Raw genomic sequence first — 15,440 nt, 5'->3', positions numbered from 1 at the left:
CTTGCAAAAGCTCACTAACTGTCCTGGCTGGAGACAACACACATCTCTTTAACCTGTGCTTAACCCTCTCTCCACTCACACTGTCTGTACTTTTAAGACTTGATTCCCTGTAAAGACTGGCATTCCAACCAATATTTTGTAAATTGAGTTTGCGTCTTTATGCCCTGTTTGTGAACTGAAATCCCACTCACCACAGGAAGGGGTAGCGTTCCCAAAGCTAGTAGCTTGTGCTACCAAATAAGCCTGTTGGACTTTAATCTGGTGTTGCGACACTTCTTACTGTGCCCACCTCAATCCAACGCCGGCATCTCCACATTGTAGACATTATCCCCCGCTGTTTCGCCGATTCCCTTGCATGTGGCGGCGCTGCGCCTCGCGCAGACGCTGTCCCCGTCTTGCAGCTGGAGTGCAGGCGTTGCTGCTCAGCTAGGGGTGCGCGGGCGCGGTGCCGGCTGCCCGGCGAGGGGTACGCAGGCGCAGTGCCGGCTGCCCGTCTCGGGATGCGCAGGCGCGGTGCCGGTTGGCTGGCTCGTGGCAGCGGCACGGGGCTGCAGTCGCCTGTCACTGGGACGGGGGTTGGAGGAGGCGGAGTCCGTGCGGCGGACCAGGTAAACAAACAACATCACCTGCAGCCTCAGGGGGGGCCTGGCTCCCCAGGGGGTGCGAGGGGCTCTCACACATGCTCAGGCCCCGAGCGCCCCATGACATTGTCAGGCCTAGAACTAAAGGCTTTTACTGAGGTCGAGTAAAACCTGAGGTGAGCTCTGAAGATCTGAGCTCCTGCATGAATCCAATGGCCAATGACTTCATGCAATTTCTCGGTGAATGATGAGGCCTTGATTTATTGAAGACGACTGACTTGCACAGGTAGAGGGGGTGGGATGTCAACATAAACTGGAAGAAAATAAACTTTCACCCCTCCGTCCCCCTTTTCATTTCTCCCTTGGTTGTAATTGCTCTGAGTAAGGAAATGATCTTGAGGGTTAAATCAACACGAATCCAGTGAAATTTCTAAAGGAAGTGAAATAAATCATTTACTGGAATACAGGTGCACTTTGAAATTAACATGCCGAAAGTATACGCAAAACGTTTTTGTATAAACAAGTAATCTCTCCAATGCCAGTTCATTTTCCTCAGTAGTGCTTTGTTTTGAAACATGGGACACATACAAAAATAAATCTTCCTTCAAAGAAGTGAAGTTTATGTCAACTGAGTAACTGAAGTAACTATAAGTTTAAAACTTAACTAAAGTGTGATTTCAGCTTGACCTGGAGTGTAAAAATTAAGTTACAGTACTTTGATAGTATTTGTGTATCATAGTTATAAGACAAATTTACCTTTTGTTCCTGCAATCTGATGGAAGTTGGCAGTGTGTTGTCATTTGGATTCCAGTTATGCTCTATAGCATACAACAAGATATGGTAGAGAACATTCATTGAGCAATTTGCTGATTGTAGGCATTGTAACTGCAATTTAAATGTAACAGCCTCTTGAGCAATATTTCTTTGCAGTTGTATAGCTTCATGTATCAATATTACCAAGTGAAATGTTACTGTGTGATACTGGATAATGGTAATACTGTAGGTAGGTTATATGCAAATCCTTTGGCCATGAAACTTTCAATAACAATGGTGGATCTCTTCATGTTGTACACAGAAGCATCTTTCTGGATTTTGTGTTTGAAAGCATTATGCCAACTTTTCAAATCTGTAGATTGTTAATTGAGTTTCCAACTCAAGGACATTGAAGCCTTGAGAGGGTGCAAAGAAAATTTACCAGAATCATAGCATGTTGAAGGACTTCAGTTAAACTAGAGAAGCTGGGGTTGCTCTCCTTAGAGCAGAGGAAGTCAGTGGGAGATTTAATAGAAATGTACAAAAGTTATGGGAAATTTTGGTAGAATATTTGAAAATGAACTGATTCCACTGACAGGAGGATAAATAATGAGATGACACAGAATTAGTAAAAGAACCTGAAGGGAGATGAGATTTTCTTTCCGCACAGTGAACTGTTATGCGTTGAAAAGCATAACTGTCTGAAAATTTAGTGGAAGAAAATTCTTCGAAGGGATATACAGTCACTGCCACTTCTGATAATGGGTTCATATGAATGTGGTTTGCCTGTTACATGCAGTGACCAATAAAACAAGGTCTTCTGCTTCCAGCTACTACAAAATAAAACAATTAATCATGATAATTGTTCACAAGGAATGTGTATGGCATTTATTTTTTTTCTGCATACTTTTGTGAATGCAGTTTTTAACCTGTTTGGACAATATACCCCAAAACTCACTCACTAGGCATGTCAGTCGCTGCATGTAGCAGGTAAACCACAATTTATTTTCTTCTGTGTTTTAATAATTATGCAAAAATATTAGTTGCTATTGATAAGCTGTACAATGTGGAAGCTTTTCACAATAAACTATGAAGAGATGAATGGGCTGAAGTATGCAGGAGTCTGGTCAGTTTCACCTCTGGTGAGTTTCCTACCACAGCAGATAAATAGTGTTTCAGCCAGCTAAAATGGAAGGTGTCTTTTCTTTCTTATGCATTCATGACAAAAATCACAGGAGTTTTAAAGGCAATGCGAGGTGATTGAAAGGATTTTTCAACGGGATGCCTCACTTCAATAAAGTGTAAACAGCTGTTTGAGGTACCTGGAATAGTTGGTGCATACTGTTTATGTAATGCCTGTATAATTGATGTCTGTTTTCATGGTTAGTGCTGTTTATCTAATATAAATAAATGTCTGGGGTCAGTGGGATAGGGTAAATGATGGGGACAATGTAGCTGAAAAGGAAAAAAAAATTGCAAGGCTATCAGAAAAGAGTACGGGAATAGAACTAATTGGAAATAAAACTAGAAAGTGCTGGAAGTATTTGGGCCTGACTGCATTTTTGAAGGGAGAAAGAGGGTTAACATTCAAGATTGATGACCCTTTACCAGAACTAGAAGTACTTATAGGTAACTGTTTATAATCATGGGGAAATGGGGAGAAAAGAGGAAAAAAGGAAGATCTGTGATAGGGAGGAAGGTAAGAAAGATTATATTACAAAAGGGCAGAGGGGAAAAGGCAATAAAAGTCATTTTAAAAAAATCATTCACGGGATGTGGGTGTTGCTGACTAGGTCAGCATTTATTGTCCATACCTAGTTGCCTATGAGAAGGTGGTGGTGAGCTGTCTCCTTGCACCTATGCAGTCCATGTGGTATAGATATACCTACAGTGCTGTTAGAAAGAAAATTCCAGGATTTTAAGTCAGTGACTGTGAAGGAATAGTGATATGTTTCCAAGTCAAGATGGTGAATGGCTTGGAATTTCCAGTTGGTGCTGTTCCCATGTGGCTGCTGTCCTTGTCATTCGAGATGGTAGTGGTTGTGAGTTTGGAAGGTGCTGTCTAAGGAACCTTGGTGTATTCCTACATTGTACCTGGTGAACACTGCTGCCGCTGTGCATCAGTGGTAGAGGGAATGAATGGCAGCCCTTCCACAAACAATCAAGCAAGCTGCTTTGTCCTGGATGGTGCTGACCTTCTTGAGTGTTGTTAGAATTTCACACAATTAAGCAAATGGAGAGTATGCCATTGCACTCCTGATTTGCGCCTTGTAGACTGTGAAAAGGCTTTGAGGAGTTCGGAAGTAAGTTACTAACCACAGGATTCCTAGCCTGTAGCCATGGTATTTATATGGCTGGTCCAAGTCAGTTTCTGGTTAATGGTAAATCTCAGGTGGCTGCTAGTGAACAATTAAGCCATCGAATGTCAATGGGACATGGTTAGATCCTCGCTTGTTGGTGATCGTCATTGCATGGCAATTGGGTGGCACGAATGTTACTTGCCACTTGTCAGCCTAAGTCTGGATATGTTTAGGTCTTTCTGCATTTGGACATGGACCACTTCAATATCTGTGGAGTTGTAAAAGGTGCTGAACATTGTGTCATCATCTGTGAACATCCCCACTCTGACTTTATGATGGAAGGAAGTTCATTGATGAAGCAACTGAAGATGGTTGGGTCTAAGATACCGGCTTGAGGAATTCTTGAAATGCGGTGCTTGACCTCCAACAACTATAACCATCTTCCTTTGTGCTAGGTATGACTCTCAACCAGTAGATGTTTTCCCCTGATTCCCATTGACTTCAGTTTTGATAGAGCTTCTTAATGCTATACTTGGTCAAATGCTGCCTTGATGTCAAGGCAGTCACTCTCACCTCACCTCTGGAGTTCAGCTCTTTTGTAAAAAGTTTTAACCAAAGCTGTAATAGGGTCAGGAGTTGAGTGGCTTTGGTGGAACCCATTCTGAGCGTCAGTGAGCAAGTACTCCATCATTTTACTGGTGGCCAAGAGTAGATTGGTGGAATGGTAATTGGTTGGATTGGATTTGTCCTGCTTTGTGTGTACAAGTCATCCCTGGGCAATTTTCCACGTTGCAGGTAAATGCCTCTGGTGTTAGCTGTACTGGAACAGCTTGGCTAGAAGTGTGGCAATTTCTGGAGCAGAAGTCTTCAGTACTGTTGCCAGAATATTGTCAGTGCTCGTAACTTTTGCAATATCCAGTACCTTCAGCTGTTTCTTGATATCACATGGAATGAATTGAATTGGCTGAAGATTGGTACCTGTGACGCTGGGGATGATGTGGAGATGCCGACATTGGATTGGGGTAAAAACAGAAAAAAGAAAGAAGATGCTGGGGATCTCCAGAGGAGGCCAAGATGGATCATTGAATCAGCACTTCTGACTGAAAATAATTGTAAATATTTCAGCCATATGTTTTGCAGTAATATGCTGGACTTCCCCATCATTGAGGATGGTGATTTTTGTGGAGCCGCCTTTTCCAGTCAGCAGTGTAAGAGTCCACCATCATTCACGATTGGATGTGGCAAGACTGCAGAGCTTGGATCTAATCCATTGGTTGTGGAATTGCTTAACTGTCTGTTACTTGCTGCTTATGCTGTTTGGCATGTCAGTAGTTCTGTGTTGTAGCTTCATCAGGTTGACACCTTATTTTTAGATATGCCTGGTGCTGCACCTGGCTTGCCCTTCTGTGCTCTTCATTGAGCCAGGGTTGATTCCCCAGCTTGGTGATGATGATACAGTCGAGGATATGAGTAATGAAATTATAGATTGTGGTTGAGTGCAATTCTGTTGCTGCTGATAGCCCACAGCACTTCTTGGTTGCCCAGTCTTGAGTTTTTAGATACAAGAACATAATAATGTAAGAAATAGGAGCAAGAGTAGGCCATCTAGCCCTTCGAGCCTGCCCCGCCGTTCAATAAGATCATGGCTGATCTGAAGTGGATCAGTTCCACTTTCCCGCTTTCTCCCCATAACCCTTAATTCCCTTGCCTATCAAAAATCTATCTACCCGTGACTTAAATATATTTAGCGAGGTAGCCTCCACCACTTCAACGGGCAGAGAATTCCAGAGATTCACCACCCTTTGAGTGAAGAAGTTCCTCCTCAACTCTGATCTGAACTGCTCCCCCCCCTTATCTTGAGGCTGTGCCCGCTAGTCCCGCTATCCTTTCTAAGCGGGAAGAATCTCTCTACCTCTACCCTATCCATCCCCTTCATTATCTTATACATCTCTATAAGATCCCCCCCTCATCCTTCTAAACTCCAACAAGTACAGACCCAGTCTATTTAGTTTCTCTTCATAGTCCAACTCCCTCATCTCCGGTATCAGCCTAGTGAACCTCCTCTGCACTCCCTCCAAGGCCAATATATCCTTCCGCAAGTGCGGCGACCAAAACGGCACACAGTGCTCCAGCTGCAGCCTCACCAGTACCCTGTACAGTTGCAGCAAGACCTCCCTACTTTTATGTTCTATACCCCTCACTATAAAGGCCAACATTCCATTTGCCTTGTTGATCACTTGCTGCACCTGCAGACTGGGTTTTTGCGAATTTTGGTAAATAATTACTAAGGAATCCACTATCACCTCTGCTATTTCTTTCAGAACCCTGGGATGCATTCCATCCGGTCCTGGGGACTTGTCCACCTTGTTCAAAATTTGTTCAAAATTTATCCCTGTTAGTATGGTGGTAGTGCCACACAACATGACGGAGGGTGTCTTCAATATGGGACTTGGTTTCCACAAGGACGTTGTGGTGGTCACTCCTACCGGTGCTTCATGGACAGATACATCTGTGGCAGGAATGTTGGTGATGATGAAGTTAAGTATGTTTTTCTGTCTTGTTACTTCCTTTACCACCTACTGCAGATCGAGTCTAGCAGCTATGTCCTTGGGACTCAGCCAACTCTATTAGTGATGCCACGTTACCGAGACATGTTGGAAGTCCTTCACTCAGAGTACATTCTGTGCCCTTGCCACCCTCAGTTTTTCCTCCAAGAGGTGCTCAACCTGGAGGAGTAGTCATTCATCAGCTGAGGGGGGATGGTACATGGTAATCAGCAAGAGGTTTTCTTGCCCATATTTGATTCGATGGCATGAGATTTCATGAGACAAGTAAAGAAATGAAAGATTTATCTAGAGGAGGTGTACATGGTAAAAACAGTCAACAGCTATCAACCAAAAAATCGGGGGAACAGATTATGATATTAAATTTGTCAACTTGACCCTGTCCAATGCTGAGAAAGATGAGGTTCTGTTCCTTTAGTTTATGAGGATAGTACATTATAGCCTTCAGGATTCAACATTACATCCAAGAGTTTCAGATCATAACCACTGCCTACATTTTTTCTTTCCTTGTGTTTGATTTTGATTTTGGATTGCAGCTATTGGTGGTAATTTTGTTTTTCCGACTCACAACTATTCTTGATACATCTTTTGCTCCTTGTCTCATTACCATCTCATCTTACCTTGTACCTTCATTTGTTTTGTCATTTAATCTTTGCTGCCTTTGACCCCACCACGACCTTTACCTTTTGTTCTTTCTTCTCTTTCTCTCCACTTTCTCTGCCATGTTTAAAACATGTCATGTCCATGCATAAGAAGATAAGAAATGGGAACAGCGGTAGACCAATTGAGCCTGTCCTGCTATACATTATGGTCATGGCTGATCTTCGGCTCCAACTCCATTTTCCTGACAAATCCCTTGATTCCCTGAGAGATGGAACATCAGTTTATCTCAGTCTTAAATATATTTAAGTAATGGAATATCACAACCCTCTAAGATAGAAAGTTCCAAAGATTCACAATCCTTCTCCTCATCTCAGCCCCAAATGATCAGTCCCTTATCCTGAGGTTGCTTCATGTTCCAGAGCCCACTAACGCCTTTACTTGCTCAGGTGGCTAAGGTAATTCAGCAGGTCTGCTATGACTCTCACCAACTTTTACACATGTACCATAGAAAACATTCTTTCTGAATGTATCACAGCTTGGTATGGCTCCTGCTCTGATCAAGACTGCAAGAAACTATGAAAGGCTCAGTCCATAATGCAAACCAGCCTTCCATCCATTGACTCTGTCTGCACTTCCTGCTGCCTTGGAAAAGCATCCAGCATAATCAAGGACCCAAAAGAGAAAATGCTGAAAAATCTCAGGAGGTCTGGCAGCATCTGTAAGGAGAGAAAAGAGCTAACGTTTCGAGTCCAGATGACTCTTTGTCAAAGCTCCAAGCTATTTTCTTCCCTTACAGATGCTGCTCACACTGCTGAGATTTTCCAGCATTTTCTCTTTTGGTTTCAGATTCCAGCATCCCCAGTAACTTGCTTTTATCCAACATAATCAAGGACCTCACGCACCCTGGACACACTTGCTTTCATCTTCTCGCATCAGGAAAAAGATACAAAAGCCTGAGGTGATGTATTAGCTAACTCAAGAACAGTTTCTTCCCTGCTGCCATCAGACTTTTGAATGGACCTACCTTATATTAAGTTGATCTTTCTCTACAACCTAGCTGTCACTGTAACACTACATTCTGCACTCCCTCCTTTCCTTCTCTATGAATGGTATCCTTTGTCAGTAAGAAATGCAAGAAGCAATACTTTTCACTGTATATCAATATAAGTGTCAATAATAAATTAAATCAGAGAGGAAACAGTCTTTCAGTATCAGCACTGTCAAATCCCTTCTGGCCTTCACTCAATCCTGGTATACCTGATAACAAGGACACTTATTTCAGACTCCTATGTATTGACTACAGTTCAGCCTTCAATACCATTATTCCTATGAAACCCATTTGCAAACTCCGTAGCTTAGAGGTCGGCTCTTTCCTCTGTGACTGGATCCTAGACTTCCTAACCCATAGACTGCAATCAGTAACAATAAGGCAACAACACCTCCCCTATGATTATCCTCAACACTGTGTCCTCAGCCTCTTACTATATTTTTTATACATTTCTGACAGGATGGCCAAATTCCCCTCCAACGCGATTTTCATTCTTGCTGATGGCCGTTGTGGGTCGGATCTCAAATTATGATGAGATACGGTGCAGGAAAGAGATGGAATCTGGTGAAATGGTGCAACGACAACAATCTACCTCAATAACAGTAAAATAAAGGAGATAGTCACCTACTTCAGAAAGTATAGTGGAGCACATGTCCTTGTCTACATCAGTGGCAATGGTCAATGCTTCAAGTTTCTAGGTATTCAGATTGCCAAAAATCTGTCCTGGTCCCTCCATACTGACGCTAGAGTTAAGAAGTCCTCCAATGTCTCTACTTTCTCAGGAGACTAAGGAAATTTGGCATGTCCGCTGTGACCCTCAAATTTTTACAGATGCACCATAGAAAGCATCTTTTACAGATGTATCACTGCTTGGTATGGCTTCTGCTCTGACCCAGGTCACAGACTACAAAGGGTTGTAAACATAGCTCAGTCCATCACGCAAACCAGCCTTCCATTCATTGACTCCGTCTACACTTCACGCATCTTCAGAAAAGCAGCCAGCGTAATCAAGGACCCCAAGCACCCTGGATATACTCTCTCTCAGTTTCTTGCACTGGGAAAAAGATACAGAAGTTTGAGAACACATATAAACTGATTCAGGAACAGCTTCCTCCCTACTACCATTAGACTTTTGAATGCACGTATTATATATTAAGCTGACCCCAGGGAACAGTCTGTGAACTTTCACTGTACTGTCTCCAAATATATATACACTCAGTTCTCATGAAATATGGAAACTAGAAGCAAGAGTGGGCCATGCGGCCCTTCGAGCCTGCTCTGCCATTCATTTTATGCATGACTGATCATCAAATTTAATATCCCAATCCCCTCCCCCTTTCCTCCCTATATTAAGCATAGCTGATCATCAAATTCAATATCCTGATCTCCCACCGCCCCGCCCGTCCATATCCCTTGATCCCGTTAGCCCCAAGAGCTGTATCTAATTTCTTCCTGAAATCATACATTTCTGTCTCAACTACTTTCTGTGGTAATGAATTCCACACGTTCACCACTCTCTGGGTGAAGAAATTTCTCCTCACCTCAGTTCTAAAAAGTTTATCCGTTATCCTCAAACTATGATTCCTGGTTCTGGTCTCTCCCACCATTGTGAACATTCTTTCTGAATCTACCATCTGACCCTGTTAGAATTTTAAAAGTTTCTATGAGATCCCCCTTCGCTATTTTAAACTCCAGTGAATATAATTCTTACTGACTTGGTCTCTTTTTATGTGTCAGATCTGTTACCCCAGGAATCAGCCTGGTAAACCTTTGCTGTACTCCCATAGCAAGGTCATCCTTCCTCAAATACAAATGCCAAAACCGCACACAATACTCCAGGTGTGTCCTCACCAATGCCCTATACAACTGTACCAAAACATCCCTATCCTTGTACTCAAATCCTGTCGCTACGCAGGCCAACATACCATTTGCTGCCTTTACCACCTGCTGTACCTGTGCACTCACTTTCAACGACTGATGCACGAGGATCCCAAAGTCTCGTTGAGTATCCACCTCCTCTCAATTTACACCCATTCAAGTAATAACCTGTTTTCCTATTATTGCTACCAAAGTGGATAACTTCACAATTATCCACATTATACTGCATCTGCAATGCAGCTACCCACACACTCAGCCTGTCCAAATTACGCTATGACATCTCTGCATCCTCCTTGCAGCTCACCCTCCCACCCAACTTTGTATCATCTGTAAATTTGGAGATAATACATTCTGTTCCCTCCTCCAAATCATCAATATCATAATGTGAACAATTGGGGTTCTAGCACAGATCCATGCAGAACCCCACTATTCACTGACTTCCAGTTAAAAAAAAATCCATTTATGCTAACTCTTTGCTTCTTATCTGCTAATCAGCTATCTATTCATCTCAAGACTTGCAATTCCAAAGCTTTAACTTTATTTAGTAGCCTATTATGTGAGTCGTTGTTATAGATCTGAAAAGTTAAGACTTCACAGAGGCTGCCAGATTTGCTGAGTATTTCTAGCATTTTCTGTTTTTACTTCTCATCTATAGCATTGGTAGTATTTTATACTAAGATTAATTTGTTCTCTTTCAAAACATCAACATGGGCTGAAAGACCTTCTGTGGCAGATAATCCCATTATTTTTAGAAGTTGATTGCAATAAAGGTTCTCTTTTTTTTTTCAGAAAATATACAATGCTTTTCAAAATCTGAATAGTATCAAAATAAAATAAAGAAACACAGAACCTATTTTGTTTCCTAATTCAAGTTGTATTTTTTATAGGAAATCATACTGTGAAATAATTTGATTTGCATCATTTGCCTCAAGTTATTTTCCTGTATAATAAAACATTTTTGACTCTACGGGGCAGCTCATGTTTTCAGGGTCATTGTGCATTACTTGTGGTTGTTTTGTACTAATCACAAGATAATTTCAGTGATCTGCCTATTATTGTCATGTCATGTTTGCTCATAGTGATGGAATATTGCAGTGCATCAAGGCAATATTTTCAATCATTGGTACTATTGAATATACATGTCAAAAATACAGGGTATGGAAATCCTTATGGTTAAGAATGTATCTTGAGGTTAAAGGCTTTTTTCCAATTTGGTATTTATTAATGTAAGTATCTAATTAGTATAAATTACTTTGTAGTTTTATTTCTTGAAGGAGTCTACAGTAAATTTTTATTAGTATTAATAACATTCATCATTTTAGATGGCTATTCAGTACTGAATTTAATTTGCACGATGGAAATTAATTTTTTCCTTCTATGGCTCTTGTCCCACCATGTCTCTTGCTGAAGAGCTGCTTGTTTTTATATAGCAAAATCACATTTCCATGGTTTGCCAGTGTTGCTTCAAATTGCCAGGTAGGGTTGTTTTGACTGCTGGCCTATGTTCTAAGTTCTAATTTGTTTTGCAATTGAATCAGAATTCCTGTAATTTGTGTATCTTCATTAACTAATTACAATTTTGTGATCAAACTTTAACTTTTTATTTAATCTTTTGTTTTTTGCCTTTTTAATAAAATATCAAGTAGTTAGCCCCTTACAGTAGGGAAAACATATCTCCTACAATTTTCTGTCCACTAACATCCAACTAGAAAATGTGCAAATGTGGTATTGGTGAATACATGATTGGACTTGGTTATCATGCCTCCTGTTAAATTATTGACCACTGCTGGTGACCATTTTCCTACCAGACTGTTCTATTTGTAAGTCAAGCTAAAACGTTATTGTGATGTGATCACTTTTGAAGTCCTTACAGATAAACTGAAAATATCTTCAAATCTAGACTTACAGATAAGCCAGCCTGTACACTCCAGACAAAATTAAAGGTAGTGAAGCATTGTTGAATGTTGAGGAGATTAGAATGCTACTTAAACAGGTCATTTTGAATGGGTAGCATTACATCAGCTTCGTTGGATAATTAACAACTAGATGATGAGGACAGAGGTGTATGTATATAGCCCAACACAGCCAAATAGTTTAATGATAAAGCCTACTTGCTTCTCAAAATTGGAACTTTCGCAGACCCATTGCCTCGTGATGGAAATCAAGCTTAATAACCTTGAAATGTGCAGGAAAAACGGGTTGTATTAGTTGTTTGTTACTTAATGTAATATAATGTAATGTAATACAGTGAAACGGTTCTATAAGAACAGTAACATTATTTGTCAATGTATTGCCATAAATAATGTACAAGCTAATCTTTGAAGTGTCATGACCAGTTAAAAGGGTTTCCCCTCTGGAAATAAACCCTGGTGCTTGGTTTGCCTTTTTAACCTGCTTTTGCCTGGTTAACCTGTGTCGCTATTTTCATTGATTTGTGTATTTTTACTCTCTGGTTACCATTGTCGTGTAAGTTTTTTGTAATTAAAAATTAATTTTAGCATAATTAAGGTTTAAACATATTTGTAGTTCTGAAGATTGTCGAGGTTTCTGATGTTATCTGCACCATTGAAATTTGCAGCACAGAAGTTTCTTATTCAGCCCACCTTATCTATCTTCGTTGTTCAATAGAACAATGCCTACCTAAGTACGCAACATCTGCGGAGAGAAAAAAAGCAGAGTTAACATTTTCAGATCTGTAAATTTCCTGCATTTTCTGATTTATTTTATATCAGATCTGAGCGTCTGCAGTATTTTCCTTTTGTGTTCCAAGTTTCTCCAACCTCTCCTCATAGCTAATGCCCTCCATGCTAGGCAACATCCTGGTAAATGTTATCTATACCCTCTCCAGAACCTCCACATCCTTCTGGTAGTGTGGTGACCAGAATTGAACACTATGTTCCAAGTGTGAAATGATCTCTTATTTACAGAAGTTCCTGTTTTCGAACACCACAAAATTAACTTAAACATAGGCCCCAAGTGCGTGATGTGAACAAAAGTTCAGGAGAGATTTTATAATGCCTGGTATTCTCCTAATAGCTCGATGTCTTGTTTCAAATATTTATCTCATTTCCACTTCAGCAATGTAGTGGCCTCTTCCTCAATGACTCCCTGTAGCAAAATATTCCATGTTCTAAACTCACTGTGTAAAGAATTATCTCTGACTTTCTTTTTGGTAAATGCTGTATGCTTTATCCCAGTGGTGTTAATAGCATCACAAAATACATTAAAATCTAGTTGCAAGATACTGATAAACACTTTTTATGAAAAAAACTTTGATTTTTTTTATTACTTTTTACTTGATATTTCAAATGTTTTGAGAGAACCAATCTCTTCCAGCAAAGCATTCTGCTTAGTTTCATGTTTGCATTGTCTAATTACGTGGTGATTTCAATACTCAAGTAGGAACCAAACTGCTTTCGTTTTTCATTGTAAATGCTATATGCACTCAGTGAAGTAATTTTCTGTTCGCTTTTGTCCTTTCATATTCCAACCAACTACTCTACTGGAAGAAGTAACTTACGTTGAGTATTGTTGCATGAGAACTGTGATTTTAGATATGAACCCTAGATACTGATGGGTTGCATCAAAGTCAAATTTCATTGTGTTTACAAGCAATCCACACTTTCGTGGTTACAGCAGGAGTTATCAAATAGCCAAATACCTATAATTGAAATGACTGTATTGACTACATCTGTGATGTACAGTTAGGTTTTAATAAACATTTTTAAACAGATATGCATTAAGTCATGGATCTGGTACAATAAAGTTGGTCAAAATTAAGTCAAGTTTGTAGGTGGGGACAGAGAGTTACAAGGGATATAGACAAAGTTTCTAAGTAAGTGTGCAAAACCATAATAGGTTTTCTACTCTTGCTAAAGTTACAAGGGTAATTAGATATTTAAATCTGTAGAAGTGTTGAATTGTTTGGAAAGGTTAATTCACTCATAAGAAATGATCAGATTCAACACTGATAAGTAAATATTCTTTGCTGCAGTTCTGTGCATTATATTACAATGTCTCATTGTAACCATTTATCTTCTCAGAAAACTGGTAGTGATGTTTTCAATCCCATGATCCAGTAGGGAGTAACTCTCTCATTGTCAACCATTGAGATTAGAGAACAAAGCGCACAGAAAATTATAGCACAGGAACAGGCACTTTGGCCCTCCAAGCCTGCACCGACCATGCTGCCTGACTGAACCAAAACCCCTCACTTTTGGGGACCATGTCCCTCCATTCCCATTCCATTTATATATTTGTCCAGATGTCCCTTAAAAGTCACTATTATATCTGCTTCTGCTACCTCCCCTGGCAGAGTGTTCTAGGCACCCACCACCCTCTGTGTAAAAAAAAATCTTGCCTTGTACATCTTCTTTGAACCTTAGCCCTCACACCTTAAATCTATGCCCCCTGGTAATTGACTTGTCCACCCTGGGAAAAAGCTTCTGACAATCCACTCTGTTCATGGCCCTCATAATCTTGTAGACTTCTATCAGGTCGCCCCTCAACCTCTGTTATTCCAGTGAGAACAAACCAAGTTTCTCCAACCTCTCCTCATTGCTAATGCCCTCCATGCTGGGCAACATCCTGGTAAATCTTATCTATACCCTCTCCAGAACCTCCACATCCTTCTGGTAGTGTGGTGACCAGAATTGAACACTATATTCCAAGTGTGAAATGATCTCTTATTTACAGAAGTTCCTGTTTTCGAACACCACAAAATTAACTTAAACATAAGCCCCAAGTGCCTGGTGCGATCAGAAGTTCAGGAGAGATTTTATAATGCCTCCATAAGGGTTCAGGGGTAATGGGGATGAGAAAAATATCAGCCATGTTTGAATGGCAGAGCAGACATGATGGGTTGAGTGGCCTAATTCTGCTCCTATGTCTTATGGTCTTATTTTATAATGCCAGTATTTTATTTTAATTTCAAACATTGCCACCTTTTTTTCATTATACTTCAGTTTCTCACTTGTTTTGTTCAAAATACCTTTTAGTCTTCAGTTCAAATGAAGGATATATATTTGAACTGCAAAACCTTCCTTTTTCTTTATAAATGCTGGCTGACTTACTGTATACTTAATAAATGATGGTTGGATGATGCCTTAGACCCCTGTAGGTTTTGGGAGAAAAGTAGAGAGGCCTTGGGAAAGAAGGGAAGAAAGCTAGATAAAATAAAAAAAATTATGATTTGTGTTGTTTTCAATGTCCTGAGGCTGCATGGGTTGAAGGAGAATCATAGAATCCCTACAGTGCAGAAGAGGCCATTCGGTTCATCAAGTCTGCACTGGCTGCCTGATAGTATCTTATGCAGGCGTTGGAAACTGATAGCAAGTTCCGCACACATGAGGACGGCTCAGCTGGGATCTTGGGTTCGTGTCACACTATCTGTAACCCCCACGACTTGCTTGGGCTTGCAAAATCTCACTAATTGTCCTGGCTGGAGACAATACACATCTCTTTAACTTGTGCTTAACCCTCTCTTCACTCACATTGTCTGTATTTTTAAGACTTTATTACCTGTAAAGACTCGCATTCCAACCATTATCTTGTAAATTGTGTTTGTGTCTTCATATGCCCTGTTTATGAACACAAGTCCTCACTCACCTGAAGAAGGAGCTTGAAGCTCCGAAAGCTAGTGCTGCCAGATCAACCTGTTGGACTTTAATCTGGTGTTGTGAGACTTCTTACTGTGACAGTATCTTATTCAGGC

General features: G+C 40.6%; 1 protein-coding gene across 8 annotated transcripts in view; it reads left to right on the top strand.

Annotated features, from left to right (window-relative positions):
• Positions 1-496: 496 nt before the first annotated feature.
• Positions 497-15,440, top strand: part of tbc1d5 (TBC1 domain family, member 5) — a 478,503-nt gene continuing 463,559 nt past the window's right edge. For 6 of the 8 annotated variants that reach the window (XM_080209683.1, XM_080209656.1, XM_080209674.1 and 3 more), the window contains exon 1: positions 497-608. The gene's annotated coding sequence lies outside the window, so the exon portion shown is untranslated. Of the gene's footprint in view, positions 609-630; positions 868-15,440 lie in introns of those variants that run through there. The other 2 variants (XM_080209710.1, XM_080209693.1) reach the window with 2 other exon arrangements.

Source organism: Carcharhinus amblyrhynchos, chromosome 2 (assembly GCF_965287045.1).
Source record: "Carcharhinus amblyrhynchos chromosome 2, sCarAmb.v2.hapA, whole genome shotgun sequence".
Taxonomy (NCBI): Eukaryota; Metazoa; Chordata; class Chondrichthyes; order Carcharhiniformes; family Carcharhinidae; genus Carcharhinus; species Carcharhinus amblyrhynchos.
The sequence above is the reverse complement of the archived record's forward strand: the minus strand, read 5'-3'. Positions and strand labels throughout refer to the sequence as shown.